Source organism: Pseudophryne corroboree, chromosome 1 (assembly GCF_028390025.1).
Source record: "Pseudophryne corroboree isolate aPseCor3 chromosome 1, aPseCor3.hap2, whole genome shotgun sequence".
Lineage (NCBI taxonomy): Eukaryota > Metazoa > Chordata > Amphibia > Anura > Myobatrachidae > Pseudophryne > Pseudophryne corroboree.
In genome coordinates this window covers 1,098,707,035-1,098,725,511 of record NC_086444.1, presented here as the reverse complement: position 1 = coordinate 1,098,725,511, position 18,477 = coordinate 1,098,707,035, and the positions used below count along the sequence as shown (strand labels likewise).

The 18,477-nt window shown below is 51.3% G+C and overlaps 1 protein-coding gene and 1 pseudogene across 3 annotated transcripts in view; both read left to right on the top strand.

Annotated features, from left to right (window-relative positions):
• The window catches only part of LGI2 (leucine rich repeat LGI family member 2), a 212,589-nt gene that overhangs the window by 76,408 nt on the left and 117,704 nt on the right, over positions 1–18,477 (top strand). The gene's annotated exons all lie outside the window — the stretch shown is intronic.
• Positions 228–346, top strand: LOC134940122 (5S ribosomal RNA; annotated as a pseudogene).

Genomic DNA, 18,477 nt, shown 5'->3' with positions numbered 1-18,477 from the left:
ATTGCCGCATCTGGATTTAAACCCCATTATACCTTTTCACTATCTACTTATTTTTCTTTCAATCCTTATTTTCGTGGACTCTCACCAGTGATTCAGGGTGGAGTCCCTGTCTAACATTGGCAGCAGATCCATCTAATTTCTTCTATGTCTGGTATCTGTCCTGAATAACTTTGTAAATTCGTGAACTCTCATCAGTGATTCCAGAGCTCTGCAATATTGGTCATTTCCTCTACTATCATACCACACTGGAGACGCCCGAAACCGTCCGATCTCGGAAGCTAATCAGTGTTGGGTTGGGTTAGTACTCAAGTGGGTGACCATTGAGGAATACCCAGTGCAGTAGAGCTCCTTGATTGAGCCCATATAGTGTCTAACGCTGACAGCAGATTCACACTGCTCCCCAATTTCCACTCTTTGCCTGTCCCCCTGCCGCCCCCTCCGCTCTTATCTTCTCTGGCAGGAGACCAGACAGTGGCATACTACTCTTAAGCACTACCAGTATCCAGACTTTATTACAGGGGAATGCATAACAGTAATTGGCTTATTAGCACAATATACCACTGAATATATAACGTCCAGAATTTCCTTCCATCAGCCAAAATCCAGTTTTTTTTATATCAGCACATGGTGCTATTTCAAATATTTGGTTAATTAGTTGACCACCTTTATTTTCTTGATGAACCACTAATTGTCTTAATTGTGTAGAAATTATTTTGTTGAATTATTAAAATTTGTATTTTTATCTACTTTGACTATTTTCTATATTTATGTAAAGTAAAGAGTGCGCCCACAAAAGAGTCTTCTTCTCTTCCATATTGTCTACGTTCCCTTACTGACTCAGGGTGCACCACCAAATAATATCAGAATGAGAAAACAGCGTTTTCTTGTAATTACCTGATTTTGGTTTAGAAAATTAACTTTCTATACTCAATATCTCCTGTGCGGTATTCCCTCCCCTCATGTTTGTTTCTGTGTCAGTGTGTATTTCTGTGTAATACAGCCTGTAGTGTGTGTTTCCGTGCTATACAGCCTGTGGTGTGTGTTTCTGTGTCAGTGTGTTATATGTGTTTCTGTGTAATACAGCCTGTGATGTGTGTTTCTGTGTAATACAGCCGTTGATGTGTGTTTCTGTGTCAGTGTGTTGTATGTGTTTCTGTGTAATACAGCCTGTGGTGTGTGTTTCTGTGTCAGTGTGTTGTATGTGTTTCTGTGTAATACAGCCTGTGGTGTGTGTTTCTGTGTCAGTGTGTTATATGTGTTTCTGTGTAATACAGCCTGTGGTGTGTGTTTCTGTGTTAGTGTGTCATATGTGTTTCTGTGTAATACAGCCTGTGATGGGTGTTTCTGTGTCAGTGTGTTATATGTGTTTCTGTGTAATACATCCTGTGGTGTGTGTTTCTGTGTCAGTGTGTCATATGTGTTTCTGTGTAATACATCCTGTGGTGTGTGTTTCTGTGTCAGTGTGTCATATGTGTTTCTGTGTAATACAGCCTGTGATGTGTGTTTCTGTGTCAGTGTGTTATATGTGTTTCTGTGTAATACATCCTGTGGTGTGTGTTTCTGTGTCAGTGTGTCAGTGTGTGTTTCTGTGTAATACAGCCTGTGATGTGTGTTTCTGTGTAATACAGCCTGTGATGTGTGTTTCTGTGTAATACAGCCTGTGATGTGTGTTTCTGTGTAATACAGCCTGTGATGTGTGTTTCTGTGTCAGTGTGTCATATGTGTTTCTGTGTAATACAGCCTGTGATGTGTGTTTCTGTGTAATACAGCCTGTGATGTGTGTTTCTGTGTCAGTGTGTCATATGTGTTTCTGTGTAATACATACTGTGGTGTGTGTTTCTGTGTCAGTGTGTCATATGTGTTTCTGTGTCAGTGTGTCATATGTGTTTCTGTGTAATACAGCCTGTGATGTGTGTTTCTGTGTCAGTGTGTTATATGTGTTTCTGTGTAATACATCCTGTGGTGTGTGTTTCTGTGTCAGTGTGTCAGTGTGTGTGTTTCTGTGTAATACAGCCTGTGATGTGTGTTTCTGTGTAATACAGCCTGTGATGTGTGTTTCTGTGTAATACAGCCTGTGATGTGTGTTTCTGTATAATACAGCCTGTGATGTGTGTTTCTGTGTCAGTGTGTCATATGTGTTTCTGTGTAATACAGCCTGTGATGTGTGTTTCTGTGTAATACAGCCTGTGATGTGTGCTTCTGTGTAATACAGCCTGTGGTGTGTATTTCTGTGTCAGTGTGTCATATGTGTTTCTGTGTAATACAGCCTGTGATGTGTGTTTCTGTGTAATACAGCCTGTGGTGTGTGTTTCTGTGTTATACAGCCTGTGGTGTGTGTTTCTGTGTCAGTGTGTCATATGTGTTTCTGTGTAATACAGCCTGTGATGTGTGTTTCTGTGTAATACAGCCTGTGGTGTGTGTTTCTGTGTCAGTGTGTCATATGTGTTTCTGTGTAATACAGCCTGTGATGTGTGTTTCTGTGTAATACAGCCTGTGTGGTGTGTGTTTCTGTGTTATACAGCCTGTGGTGTGTGTTTCTGTGTTATACAGCCTGTGGTGTGTGTTTCTGTGTAATACAGCCTGTGTGGTGTGTGTTTCTGTGTTATACAGCCTGTGGTGTGTGTTTCTGTGTTATACAGCCTGTGGTGTGTGTTTCTGTGTCAGTGTGTGGTGCGTGTTTCTGTGTTATACAGCTTGTGATGTGTGTTTCTGTGTTATACAGCTTGTGGTGTGTGTTTCTGTGTTATACAGCCTGTGGTGTGTGTTTCTGTGTTATACAGCCTGTGGTGTGTGTTTCTGTGTTATACAGCCTGTGGTGTGTGTTTCTGTGTTATACAGCCTGTGGTGTGTGTTTCTGTGTTATACAGCCTGTGATGTGTGTTTCTGTGTTATACAGCCTGTGGTGTGTGTTTCTGTGTCAGTGTGTGGTGCGTGTTTCTGTGTTATACAGCTTGTGATGTGTGTTTCTGTGTTATACAGCTTGTGGTGTGTGTTTCTGTGTTATACAGCCTGTGGTGTGTGTTTCTGTGTTATACAGCCTGTGGTGTGTGTTTCTGTGTTATACAGCCTGTGTGGTGTGTGTTTCTGTGTTATACAGCCTGTGTGGTGTGTGTTTCTGTGTTATACAGCCTGTGGTGTGTGTTTCTGTGTTATACAGCCTGTGGTGTGTGTTTCTGTGTTATACAGCCTGTGGTGTGTGTTTCTGTGTTATACAGCCTGTGATGTGTGTTTCTGTGTTATACAGCCTGTGGTGTGTGTTTCTGTGTCAGTGTGTGGTGCGTGTTTCTGTGTTATACAGCTTGTGATGTGTGTTTCTGTGTTATACAGCTTGTGGTGTGTGTTTCTGTGTTATACAGCCTGTGGTGTGTGTTTCTGTGTTATACAGCCTGTGGTGTGTGTTTCTGTGTTATACAGCCTGTGTGGTGTGTGTTTCTGTGTTATACAGCCTGTGTGGTGTGTGTTTCTGTGTTATACAGCCTGTGGTGTGTGTTTCTGTGTTATACAGCCTGTGGTGTGTGTTTCTGTGTTATACAGCCTGTGATGTGTGTTTCTGTGTTATACAGCCTGTGGTGTGTGTTTCTGTGTCAGTGTGTGGTGCGTGTTTCTGTGTTATACAGCTTGTGGTGTGTGTTTCTGTGTTATACAGCTTGTGGTGTGTGTTTCTGTGTTATACAGCCTATGGTGTGTGTTTCTGTGTTATACAGCCTGTGGTGTGTGTTTCTGTGTTATACAGCCTGTGGTGTGTGTTTCTGTGTTATACAGCCTGTGGTGTGTGTTTCTGTGTTATACAGCCTGTGTGGTGTGTGTTTCTGTGTTATACAGCCTGTGGTGTGTGTTTCTGTGTAATACAGCCTGTGGTGTGTGTTTCTGTGTTATACAGCCTGTGATGTGTGTTTCTGTGTTATACAGCCTGTGGTGTGTGTTTCTGTGTTAGACAACCTGTGGTGTGTGTTTCTGTGTCAGTGTGTGGTGCGTGTTTCTGTGTTATACAGCCTGTGGTGTGTGTTTCTGTGTTATACAGCCTGTGTGGTGTGTGTTTCTGTGTTATACAGCCTGTGGTGTGTGTTTCTGTGTTATACAGCCTGTTGTGTGTGTTTCTGTGTTATACAGCCTGTGATGTGTGTTTCTGTGTCAGTGTGTGGTGCGTGTTTCTGTGTTATACAGCCTGTGATGTGTGTTTCTGTGTTATACAGCCTGTGTGGTGTGTTTCTGTGTTATTCAGCCTGTGGCGTGTGTTTCTATGTTATACAGCCTGTGGTGTGTGTTTCTTTGTCAGTGTGTGGTGCGTGTTACTGTGAAGTGTATGAGAGAGCATATAATTACCATGGAGGCAGGTTTGCTGAACAGGTGTCGTCTGCTAGGATAACTCATTAGGGAATTTTCAATCTTTGCAAACAAAATGCATAAGGCGCCCATAACTTTATTGTGATTACATAAACCTTTTTCTTAAGCTAGCTTATCACTAAATAAAACGACACCACACACTGAAATAAAGACACGGACACGGTAGCTGGAATTAAAGGTCAGACGATGTTTATTGATCGCTGACCAACGCTTTAAACTATAATTGTGATCGAATTAGAATTAATTTAGATTATAGATTTAAATTTAGCTTGGAGGATGGCAAAAGAAAGTCGCTACCAGACACCAGCACCAGTCACCTAGATGAAAACCACCAAACCAAGGAGGGGAGTACCCAGACCCCACCTCCTTCCCGCATAACCCGCATTGTGCTGGCCTCACCCCTCTTTTCTCTGGCAAACGTTCGGTTCCCGCAGGGGAACGTCTAAATGTCCTACCGCAAGAGAAGGACACACCTGCCGTCCTTCTAAAGAGGGTGCCCCACAATGACCACTTATGCCTGTGTGACAGCTGGTTGGTAGCGACTTCCCGCCATTCTGGCTTTCAATAGCCAACTGCAGGAAACAAAACAATCGATGCAATCCGGGAGGGTGGGCGGGCATACAATGAATGGCAAGAGGAAGTCTGAGGCAAATGGCCCTGCCCTATATACTATCCTAAGACCAACCTATTAAGCTTGATGGACAACCCTCTAATCCAATAGGAAAAAACCGCAGGAAAAAACTGATCTGCCTAGCAACTGCTTAGACATTAAACAACCAATCACCAAAAGTTGAGCTCTTATATGGCCTCAGGCTTATGCAGCCTTCAGCTTATCTAAGGCGCCCATAACTTTATTGTGATTACATAAACCTTTTTCTTAAGCTAGCTTATCACTAAATAAAACGACACCACACACTGAAATAAAGACACGGACACGGTAGCTGGAGTTAAAGGTCAGACGATGTTTATTGATCGCTGACCAACTCTTTAAACTATAATTGTGATCGAATTAGAATTAATTTAGATTATAGATTTAAATTTAGCTTGGAGGATGGCAAAAGAAAGTCGCTACCAGACACCAGCACCAGTCACCTAGATGAAAACCACCAAACCAAGGAGGGGAGTACCCAGACCCCGCCTCCTTCCCGCATAACCCGCATTGTGCTGGCCTCACCCCTCTTTTCTCTGGCAAACGTTCGGTTCCAGCAGGGGAACGTCTAAATGTCCAACCGCAAGAGAAGGACACACCTGCCGTCCTTCTAAAGAGGGTGCCCCACAATGACCACTTATGCCTGTGTGACAGCTGGTTGGTAGCGACTTCCCGCCACCAAGGTTTACAACCGCCACCGCCATCCGCAACCAACAACAATAACCAACTAAGAACCAACTAAATAGCCCTACCGAAAAGGACCAAAAACATCCTCCAGAAAAATCTGCACTCCGTCCGGAGAAAGATGAACCCCATCCTCCTTGTAGAACTGCCTATTACGCAGCACAAGTAAAGGATGCCTCACCGCTACTCCATCTATGGCCTTGACAAAGAGAGACACTGCCGAATTCACCTTCTTGCGGGCCTTCTCCAGCGCCGAGAAACGCACCGCACCACGCCAATGAAAATGCGGCACTATCTCCGACTAAAAACAATGCGTACTCCTGGCCAGTGACAACGAATCGCCACCAAATCCGCCTTAATGGACAAAATCAAATCTATGCCCTTAACTCAACCTAAATCATTACCACCTAAATGAAGGACAATACAACTAGGGCGACCCCAGCGGCGCTCATGGGAAAAAAGGAGCCGCAACAAGTCACCCCACAGCATACCTCTAACACCTAACCATCGCAATTCCCTAGACCCAAAAACATCAGCTGCCCTAAGTGCCATGGGATGCCTCGCCGCCCAAAAAATATAGGAATGGCCAACCAGCCATACATGCTCCCCAAAATCAACGACAGCTGAAAAAGAAAACATCCTAACATCAGAATTGTGAACACAATACATACATAATGTATAACGGAAAAAACCCAAGTGAAGAAGAAAAATCAAAAAACCTCCCGTGGACCTTGATAGAACAGCCAATTGAAATTAGGCCCCCTCGGAGGAAAAATTTAAAAATTCACTTCACACCCTCGATTCCTGAACGGTAAGCGTTCAAAAACCGACGAGTAAACACGTTTTTGGGTTAGCGCAACAGGCGCACCTACAACTTATCCAAACGGACATAAGACCTATAGGAGGCAGACTTCCAACGGCCCAGCTCCCGAATAGCCGCCGGGGATGAACCCGTAGCCGCTGCATGGGTAGCCGCCCCAATCTGAAAGGAATGGGTACCGAAGTCCGTCCCCCACAAGCCCAATGCCGCCAAACATTTTTTAAACACAGCAGCAAATTGAAACTTCGTCAGCGGGCCAACGTGCGCGTGCACCAGCAACTGGTCGCCCCCCGGAGGCCTCAACCGTATATACTCCTGCGTCAACCGCAGCGGGCAAACACCCGTTTCCTCTTGGGCCTCCAAGGACACCCAGCGACCCCGACCTGTTTGATCTGTCTTGGACCGCACAATCCTACAGAGCAACAGGCCATCCTGCATGCGCACATTCCCGTAAAGCAGACCCGACTCCCGAGATGCCTTGCTGCATGCCACTAACTCGCTCACTTGAAAAGCCCCAAAAAAGGCCAGGGCATACGCACAACTAAACAAAGCCACCTCGAATTCCGAGGACGCAATTTGAGGCAACACACGCAGCAACTCTGTTAGAAGCTGCAACGTCACGGGTCTACGGGAGTCCACGGGCGCCGGACGCAACCTAGCCCAACCTTTCAGTGCTCTGGAAAGGACAAAAGACCCGGTGGGGTCCGTCATCCCGTGGAGCCGCGAGTGAAAAGAAATGCCCGCAAGGGCAGATGCCATGGCCGCTTTTTGATCTACCCGTTTGGTAATGTTCCCAAACAAAGGCCATCAAGACGTCAGCCGAGGACTCACCTGCTACACTGTACCTACTTTGAAAGACCGACCAATCACGCCAGGCTGCATCATACGCCCTGAGAGTGGAGGGAGCCAAAGCACACCTGGCTAGAGCAGCTAACCCGATTCGACAATCTGCCAGACAGAAGGCGGGCACGGTAAACCCTCCGCCGCCGCTCCCGGAACCAACGCCCGGAACTTGTCAAATTGGAACCGAGACAATGCATCCGCAATTCCGTTGTCGATTCCGGGAACGTGACGGGCCCTGAAATTAATATTGCGCCGCAAGCAAACTAACACTAGATGCCGTAGCAGCCTCAGAGCCTGCGGAGAGGAGGAACGCTGATTATTAATCGCATGTACCACCCCCAAGTTGTCGCAACGAAACGAGATGTCCCTATTCGCGAACTGGCAGGCCCATAATTCAAGAGCTACTATGATCGGGAACAATTCCAGCAAAAGGAGGTTCTTGGTAAAACCCCGCGTTACCCAAGAGGCCGGCCAGGCAGCAGCGCACCATGCCCCAGCAAAAAACGCCCCAAAACCTTGACTGCCCGAGGCATCCGTGAACAATTGGAGCCACTTGCTGGAACAACAAGGCGAAGGCCACAAAACCTCCCTGTTGAAGGACACCAGGAAAGAGACCCAAATCCGCAAATCATCCCTGATCTCGCGGGAAAGGTACACGGTGTGATGCCGCCGGACCGTCTCCGCCGTGGCCCGTTCAAGTTTGCGACAGAAAATCCTCCCCATGGGGATAATCCGGCACGCAAAGTTGAAAGAACCCAGCAAAGACTGCACCTGCTTAAGCCGAACCCTGCGTTTGCCTAAACAGTCAGTAATTAAACCCAAAAGCTTACGCACTTTATCCTCGGGTAGGCAACAGCAACCCCCCACCGTGTCTATTTCAATTCCTAAATAGCTAAGACAAGTGCAGGGGCCCTCACACTTGTCCGGCGCGACGGGCACCCCTAAACTTTTGAACAAGGACCTAGCCACCAACAGAATATCCCCACAGATCGAACTGCCCCCCGGACCCACAAAGAGAAAGTCGTCCAGGTAGTGAGCCACCCCGCGTTGGCCGGAGGCGGACTGGACGCACCAGTGCAAAAATGTGCTAAAACTCTCAAAGTAGGCGCAGGAGACCGAACAACCCATGGGGGGACACCGATCCACGTAAAACTCGCCCCCTAGTTTGAAACCCAGAAACCGCAGGGAATCCGGATGCAGTGGAAGTAGCCGGAAAGCCGACTCCACGTCCAATTTTGCCAACAGGCCCCCCGGACCACAATCGCGCACCAAGCGCAGAGCGTCATCAAAAGACTGATAACGTACCCTGCACACAGCCTGCGGAATAGCGTCGTTAACCGAAAAGCCCGGAGGGTGCGACAAGTGCTGGATCAGGCGGAACTTGCCCGGGGTCTTCTTGGGCACCACCCCAACGGGGGAAATGCACAAGGAGGGTAGAGGGGGAAAGGCGTAGGGCCCCGACATGCGCCCGAAGCCGATCTCCCCGTCCACCTTCCGCCGGACCTCCTGTGGGAATTCGCGAGCCGATTTCAAATTCTGTCGCGCCACCACGTGCACCGAATCCGAAATGGGCAGACGAAAACCGTGTCGAAAACCCTGCAAGAGGAATGACGCTGCCGACTTGACGGGGTATAAGCTCAGCCAGCGCCGCAATTCGGGAACTCGAATCGGGGAGAAGCCCTTACTTGCCAATTCCCCCGGCCTCGGCAGGAGCGGAGGGCTTACCGCTCGCCGCCGAGGTGCAATCTTTGGCCGGGTGACTGGCCCCACACAACTTACACGAGTGGCGAAAACGACAATTCACCCCCTTGACGCATTTGCCCTCGTTGTAGGCAAAACACTTCCCTTTCCCTATCAAGCGGGAACCCGGAGCCCCGGCCGCTCCGGGCTTCTTGACCGTGACGTCCGGGGTGGGCTTAACCTGCTGTGTGACCTCCAACCACACCTCGACATCCTTAAAACCCGCGGGCAGGATGGGGTTGCCATCCTGATTACGACGGAATTTCTCATCGTAATCCCGCCAAGCGGAACCCTTGGATTTTAAGTACATGTCATGTACTAAAAACAAGTATTTAACTAAATTGGAATACTCCGCGGGTCGCGTTTCCGTGTAGCAAGCAGTAAAAAACAAAAACCCTCGCAACCACTGGTGAAAATTGCGGAAAGCACTTTCCCCAATGCCACCCGGTTTCTTAGCTGCGTCAAAACCCTGTCGCATCTCATCAGTAAGGGTGAAGATGTCAACGTACTTCCCCTTCCGGATTTTTTCTCGCATCTGCTTACGAACCCCCCGCGTAACTGCTGTGTTAGCGCAATGCACCATCTCCGTATAACCGGGGGGGGGGGGGGAGTCAGGGGGAATTGCAGACGCTGGCGCTGCCACTTTCTGCGATTCCTTCGCCATGCGCTGCGCGATAAGTCTAGCTAATTTACACGGGCGCCTCGGAGAAACTGAAGAAACACTGCTAGACGATGAGGAAGAAGAACTAGATGAACAGTGTAAAGGAAGGGCGTGCTCACCAGTGTTTGAAGGACCCGGAACAGCGTCGTCCGTTGCACCCGACTCCGTTGGTGGCAGAACTTCCCCCGTCGATGCCGCGGCCCTCTCCGACCTTCGCCCCCTACGCGACGTAGCCCCGACACCGGCCAGCACCTGTGAGGGAGAAACAGAAGGGACAACAGGCGCGGGGGAAACCAGCGCATCAATGGCAATGGGGTGAACAGGCGGGGGAGGAGGCCAAGCCCAGTCGCTCCGTGGCGGAGGGCCAGCGGGAAGAGGCGGGGGAGGACCCCAAACTGAGGGGTACGCAACGGCGTGGGGGAAGGCAGCCCCGACCCCCGCGGCGCCCCCCATGGAGTAAGCAGGCCGCCATGAAGGATGCGGCATGTAACCGCCCGCCCCCGAAAATCCGGAGGAAACCGGGAGGAACTGTGGAGGGGCAGGGGGGGCGGCAAAAATCGCGCCAATGGATTCGCTCCAGCCAGGGACGGCCCGGGATGCGAGCCTGCAAAGGCAGGGAGGGGAACCGTAACCCGGGGGCCGCCGACCGACCACGTGGGCTGGACGCCGGCGCCCGAGCCGGCAAAGTACGGGGAAAATTGTGGGGCGGACGTCACCATTAGGACCATGGAGGGCGGTCCGGCAGCCGTAGGGAACGCCGGCGCAAGAGGCCAAGGAAGGCCACCAGGGAAAAACTGGCCCCCAGCGAAACCTTGCGGCGCGTCAAATGAGTGAGCAGGGCCGGGTAGGTGGTAAGCCGCCGCGATGGATGACTGAGTCGCCACCAGCTGCAACGCCCCCGGCGGGTTGGGGGGAGGCGCCTGGAGCCCAACGCCCGGGGACGACGCCACGGGCAGCCGAGCAACGGGCGACCGGGGGCCCAGCCAAAAGGCCCCCGATGCGGGATTCCCATCCGGGAACCCCTGCCATGTAACTGCAGGAGGGGCGGGCGCTGCGGTAGCCCCAGCCACGCCCCCTGCCCCGGAAGTACCAGGGACCGACCCCAGCACCCCATTCCAAATCCTATACCTGGGCGCCACAGGCCCCCCCGCAGGGAGGGGTCCATTTACATTATCAACAGTTCTGGGGACAGAGGGCACCGCACCCTGCTGCCCCAGATTCATAGGCCCCACTGGTGAGCCAGACCCCCCTTCGCCCTCCGCAACCCCGCAGCGGCCACCCGGCACCACGTGGGCGCCCGAGCCGCCGCTCAAAGCCGCTGGCGGGGAAGGCAGGGGAGACCCGGCGCTGACTAGCGCGCCAGGCGAGGGAGCTGCAGGTGGAGCTGAGGCTGCCGGGGACGCCGGCGACCGCGGCCCAGCCGAGCCGCGCGTCCCGGCGGCACGCGCAAAGCGGCCGCTGGCCGCTTGTCTCGCGCTGGCAGGGTAGCGGGCCGTCGTGGCCCGACCCTGCCGCAGGCCTGCCGTCGCCGTGGGCAACCTCCGGGGGGCAGCACTACGGGAGCGGGATCGGGGAGTGCCCACAGCCTCCACGAGGCGGCGGGGGGGGGGGGGAGCGGAGCGGCGAGGACGGGGCATGTCAGGAGGTGGGGAGAGCGCAGCAATATAACAGGCAATTCCCGCTGGTAAGGACAACACAAAGGATGGGGGGTGACAAGGGGTGCAGAATAAAACAAGCAATGTGGAGATAACAAAAACTAAATGACAGTACTAAGGTACTTATCCTTCCTGGGCCATACAATGAATGGCAAGAGGGAGTCTGAGGCAAATGGCCCTGCCCTATATACTATCCTAAGACCAACCTATTAAGCTTGATGGACAACCCTCTAATCCAATAGGAAAAAAACGCAGGAAAAAACTGATCTGCCTAGCAACTGCTTAGACATTAAACAACCAATCACCAAAAGTTGAGCTCTTATATGGCCTCAGGCTTATGCAGCCTTCAGCTTATTTTATATCATTTCCTACCTACACATCTACTGAGTTCTAGAACACTTGTTTGTCTTCAGCAGTTCCCCTTGCTACATCTACTTTATTTATATTACTGTAGTAGATTCACATTGTTTAAGTTACCTTTGATTCATATATTTAACTAGGTGCTCATTGCGCCCTACGGGCGCTCTTCACACCGTCGCAAGGGGCTACGCCCCCTTAAGCCTTGCACGGCCTTTGGGTGTGCAATATGTTGATTACATGGAGTATTACCTCCAAACATAATTGTGTGATTGGTTAAATATTGTGTGGACAAAGGGCGTGTGATGGTTAAGGGGCATTAGCCCCTTGCGACTGTGTGAACAGCGCACGCAGGGCATGATGAACACCTAGTAGGTGCTGTGATTGGTGATGTGGCGGGTGCGGGGGAGACACGGATGGTGTAGGGGGGCCAGGGGTGTTTCGGGTGGGGGAGGCGCGGTTGCAGGAGTGCTTTGAGTGGTGGAGGGGCGGTTGAGGGGGGGGACTGCGGATGGAGGAGGGTGTCTGTAGATGCTGCGGGTGAAGGGGGCGGCAGATGGGGAAGGAGGCCAGAGAGATGTGGATGGGGGAGTGTCGGGTGCGGGATAGACGCGGATGGGGAGGGTGTCCTGGGGTGCGGCGAGTGGGGGAGAGTCCTGAGCCACCGTGGTGTGGGGGGTAGCGGGGTGCCGCAGGGTGGTTGGGGTGGTTGAGGGGGTGCGGTTGGTGGGGGAGGGCCGGGTACGTGGGTTGCGTGGTTGGGGGAAGGGCGGATGCGGGGGTGCCATGTTGGGGGAGGTGGACCGGAGCCACCACGGGTGGGGGAGGGTTTCGATGATGCTGCGGTTGTGGGATTGCATGAGGTGCATCCAGCTGGAGCAGCGGGGGTACCGCGGATGGGGGTGGAAATATAATATATAAAATTGTACATACTATTAAGTAGAGAAAATCGCGGGTGGGGGAGGGGTTGGTGCGGGGGTGCTGCGGGTGGGGTAGGGAGTCCGGAGGTGGTGCGGGTGGGGGAGGTCAAGAGTGTTATGTTAGTGGTTAAATATTGATGGAGGGGCGGGATGGGGGGGTGCCGCGGGTGGGGTAGGGGGTCCGTACGTGGTGCGGGTGGGGTAGGGACGTGGGTGCGGCGGATGGGGGAGGAGACCTGGAGACGCTGCGGTTGGTGGAGGTGCCGTGGGTGGGGTAGGGGGGTCCGGAGATGGTGGGGGAGGGGTGGGTGCGGGGATACCGCGGATGGGGGTGGAGATATAATATATAAAATTGTACATACTATTAAGTAGAGAAAATCGCGGGTGGAGGAGGGGTTGGTGCGTGGGTGCTGCGGGTGGGGTAGGGATTCTGGAGGTGGCGCGGGTGGGGGGGGTCAAGAGATTTATGTTAGTGGTTAAATATTGATGGAAGGGCGGGTGGAGGGGAGCCGCGGGTGGGGTAGGGGGTCCGTAGGTGGTGCGGGTGGGGTAGAGACGTGGGTGCGGCTGGTGGGGGAGGAGATCTGGAGATGCTGCGGTTGGTTGAGGGGCAGGGGTGCCGCGGGTGGGGTAGGGGGTCCGGAGGTGGCGTGGGTGGGGGAGGGGTGGGTGCGGGGGTACCGCGGATGGGGGTGGAGAGATAATATTGTACATATTTATTAAGTAGAGAAATTCTACATTGGACTACACAGAGTATTGCCCTACATACACACATATGTGTGTATGTAGCTGCAGACACACATGTACACTGACATATATGACCCCACATGTCACAATGTCCCCCTAGTTACAGGATACATATAATGGCCATCCTCATCTAGTGCCCGGGCCCCCTTCCCAGCCATTGTGTCAGCAGCAGGGAGATTGCAAGTGATTGGGCGGCAGCAGTGACCCTGGTGCAGCTGGAAGGGACACTTCCCCGGCGCTGACACCAGGCAGAAAGAGAGGAGGCGGCTCATTGTGCGGGGCCGAGGCCGGACCCGGCCGCTCCCCTCGCGTAGGTGCAGGGCCGGGAGGCGGGGGCAGGGATAGCAATAAGCCGCAGTGCTCTCGCTGTGCGCACTGATCTCTGCGGTGGCTGCCGCCTCCTGCTGCACGGCGCCCATCGGACACACACAGCAGCAGGCAGGACAGGAGAGGGGAGGAGGAAGGCGGCGGGCGGCTCTTACCTGCTCCCGGCACACGCCGCTGATCACCCGCTCATGTGAGACAGACGGGTGAGGACAATGGGGCGGTGCAGGGGGGTCGGTCTCCTCTGTTGGGGCAAGGGTTTTTTGGGGGCGTTAATTGGAGGTGGGGTGATGGTGTCTGTAACCTATAGATTAGGCCAGATCTGTGACTCCGCCCACAGATCTGGGCTAATATATAGGAGACTAGGTGACTCATCGCAACCTACGGGCTCTCTTCACACCGTCACAAGGGGCTAGGCCCCCTTAACCCCTGCACGCATTGTAACCCCTGGCATTCAATATTTGTATTATATGGAGTATTACCTGCATTCCTAATTTTGTTAGTGGTTAAATATTGCATGCAGAAAGGGCGTCCGATGGTGAGGGGGCGTAGCCCCTTGCGATGGGGAGGGGGCGGGGTAGTGGGGGCCACGGATGGGGTCCGAATGGGCTGTGGGTAGGAGAGGGGCGGGGGTGCCACAGGTGGTGGAGGGGCAGGTGCGGATGTGGGATGGATTCCGGAGGTGCTGCAGGAGGGGAAGGGGTGGGTGCGGGGGTGCTATGGGTGGGGTAGGGGGTCCAGACACCATTTTATGCCCCACACACAATAATGCCCCTTGCAAATGATGCCACACAGTACGGTTTCTAATTACTTTTAAAATACCTGCCTGTTGTCAGGGGTCTCGTGCTCGTTGCCAGGGATCTCTAGCACGCTGGCAGGGGTTTCATGCACGTTGTCGACGGTCTCCTGCATGTTGCCAGGGGTTTAATGTCCGTTATGAGGGGTTTCATGCGCATTGCCAGGGGTTTCATGCGCATTGCCAGGGGTTTAATGTCCATTGCCAGGGGTTTCATGCGTGTTGCCAGGGGTTGAATGTCCGTTACCAGGAGTTAATGTCCGTTGCCAGGGGTTTAATGTTCGTAGCCAGGGGTTTCATATGCGTTGCCCAGCATTATACACTGAGTCACAGATCTGGGCTAATATAGAGGAGATTGACTGTTGGCTTATCTTTTGTACATTATTGAATTCAGGGTGCTGAGTATACATCATTGATACCATTCTTAAACATTACTTTCAGACAGGAACATTTAGGAAACCCAATAGATTTGCATTGAGATATGCTTTGAATTAGCACTGGTACTGTATGCTTAGATGATCCATCCTGCCCATATCTTTTTTGTTTTTTTCAATTTTAAAAAAAAATATTGCTCAATTTAACCCTATTCATCTGGGTGACCAACAGGGCTTCATTTATTATTAAGGGCCTAATTCAGATCCGATCGCGAGGCAGCGATTTTTGATGTCCTGTGTTCAGATAGTCGCCGCCTACAGGGGGAGTGTATTTTCGCTGTGGAAGTATGCGAACGCATGTGTAGCAGAGCTGCACAAACTGATTTTGTGCAGTCTCTGCACAGTCCACGACTTACTGATCCACTGCGATCACATCCGGCTGTTCGGGACTGGATTTGACGTCAGACACCCTCACTTCAAATGCTTGGTCCCGCCTGTGTTTTCCCGGCCACTCCCTGAAAACGGTCAGTTGCCACCCACAAACGGCCTCTTCCTGTCAATCTCCTTACGAACGGCCGTGCGAATAAATCCATTGCACAATCCCGTCGCAGGGCACCGATGCCCGTTGCAGCCATGCAACGCACCAGTGCAGTGCATACGCATGCGCAGTTCGGATCTGATTTGCACGCTGTGCGAAAATGCACAGCAATGATCAGATCTGAATTACCCCCTATATGTGGTAATTGTATGTGTTGATATCACTCTACTACAAAAATAAACTTGCATAATAGTCCAGATGGCATAGTTAATAATCCTCCACATGGCACTGTGCATACTTACCCAGATGGCACAGGGAATAATACACCACATGGCACTGTGCATAGTTACGTAGATGGCACTATTCATAACCGTCCACTGGGCAGCACTTCTTACAGACAGTTGTAAATAATATTTCTCTAACGTCCTAGTGGATACAGGGGAATGTACTTTAGTACCGTGGGGTATAGATCGGGTCCATAGGAGCCTGGCACTTTAAGAAATCAATAGTGTGTGCTGGCTCCTCCCCTCTATGCCCCTCCAGCAGACTCAGTTTAGAAAAATGTACCCAAGGAGCCGGGTGCATTCCTCTTGAGCTCCAGAGAGTTTTCTTCAGAAATTTGATTTAGATTGTTTTTTTTTCCAGGTAGTACTGGTAGGCAACCATTCTCCTGCATTATGGGACTTATGGATGGGGGGGGGACCGGACCATCCTCCTGACGGTTAATGGTTCCGTAATTCCCGCTGACAGGACAATAAGCTCCTGAGGCTCTGTTTCACATACCACACTGTATGTGCCCAGGCTAGCAGCGCACCGCCACCCCCTAACAGATGCTGAATAAGATGACCGGTGCTGTGAGTGTTTACACCGGGGGTCCCAGATAGCGGGTTCCCGGTGTCATGTGGCAGCTGAAGCGCGCAGTGGTCACAGGCTGCGAACTGCAGTGCCCGCCGCTGACCCCAAGACTGGCGATAGAAAGGGGTTGATAGTTGACCGCAGCAGCAAATTTGTTAGCAGTTGAGCAAAACCATGCGCCCCTCGGGGGGGGGGGGGGGGGGGGGTGCAGATATAACATTTGCAGAGAGAGATAGATTTGGGTGGGTCATTTTGTTTCCTTGCAGGGTAAGTACTGTCTGCTCTATTTGTACACTGCAATTTAGATTTTAGTTTGAACACAACTCGCCCACTCACCCAAATCTAACTCTCTCTGCCCATGTTATATCTGCCCCCCCTGCAGTGCACGTGGTTTTGCCCAACTGCTAACAAATTTGCTGCTGTGATCAACTCTGAATTAGGCCCAGTATGCATACCTCCCAACTTTGGCCTTGTTCAAAGAGGGACACACGCGCGACGTAGCAGCACGCACGCTCCCAAAAAGGGTGTGTGGCCTATGAAAATGGGGCGTGGCTTCGCAGAGGACCCACGATCGCGAGCCATGCCCCGTTTTCGTCACTGAGGGTGCTTGCCTAGCGCTCTATGGGCTGCTGGCATGCCCCCTCTCCTCCTGTCTCCACTGAATAGATGCTGAGCAGAGCAGCGAGTGCAGGAGCCTCCTAACTGACCCCCCCCCCACTGTGGTACACTGCGGCCCGCTGGTGGGACAGCGGGACAGTCCCCAAATAACAGGACTGTCCTGTGAAAATCGGGACAGTTGGGAGGTATGCTGTATGTGTTTTACAAAAAAACGATTAAGCCAGTATAAACAACAGAATGGGACTGCGCGCCATTGAAGGGACAGGGCTTCCCGGAGAGCGGGACCAGCAGCTGAAAGGTGCCATTTCCAGCTGCTGCCTACATAACAGGCTCCTCCACAGACTCTGCTGAGCACCAATAGTACTGGTACCAGGGAGCTATAGAGAATGGGGAGTATATCAGCGATGATTAACTGCTGCAGATTCTATATATATACATATATTATTTCCAGGGGAGTACTGCTTGCTTGGATTTTGTGTGCTGGTCAAATTCCTCTCTGTGTCACTCCATAAGGACTGTCTGGGGTGCGGGTGCTGTCTCACTGTTTATGTTGTCACTGCACTGTATTCTCATAACTCTGTGTGTTCTGCAATAACATGTCTGGGGAAAAGCTGTGTGTCCTTCATGTACTACTAAGTTTACTCCCTCACCAGACAGGTCGCTTATAATCAATGTTCCATACCCTCTCAGGGTAGTAGTTTGCAGGAACCAGAATGATTAGAATCTGTCAAAAACAGGATTCATAACATAAATACAGAGTTGTCCTCAACTAGACTAGAACTACAGTCCCTGAAACAGTCGGTAGATAATATGTTTATTCAGACTGCTAACCTCAGACAGGCTCCTCAGCTCCCTCTGTTGGTCTCACAGAAACGCTCACTTCCACAGATTTTCCAATCTGACTCTGATACTGAATTACCAGAGCTGGATGAGGGGGAATTTGACATGGAAGGGGACAAGGCTCTGTCCCCGAGTGTTGACGCCCTGATATATTCCATTAGGGATGTACTCAACATACCACATAAGGAATCAGAACCAGAAGAGGAATTGTTTTTTCATATAAAACAAAAATCCTCTGCTACCTTCCCTGTCTCTAAGGAGATAAACTCACTCTCCAGAGAGGCATGGGTCAATCCTGACAAAAAAATTCAAGACCCCTCTGCGGTTATTGCATTCCTTTCCTTTTCCTTCTGAGGATAGGAAAATTTGGGAAACTCCCCCAGTGGTGGATACATCAGTGTCCAGACTGTCATGTAAATTGGTATTACCTGTACCTGGGGCTATCTCCCTCAAGGACCCTACTGACCGCAAGATTGAGACTACTCTCAAAGCCATATATACTGTGGTGGGAGTTGCTCAGAAACCCACTACTGCATGTGGCTGGATTTCAAGGGCTATGGTAAAATGGTCTGATAATATTATACAAGGGGTTGACTCTATCCATTAAGAGGATGTCATGACACTGCTGCTTCATATCCAAGATGCTGCTAACTTTATGAGTGAGGCTATTAAGGAATTGTGTCTCATCAATGGCCGTACTACGGCTATGGCG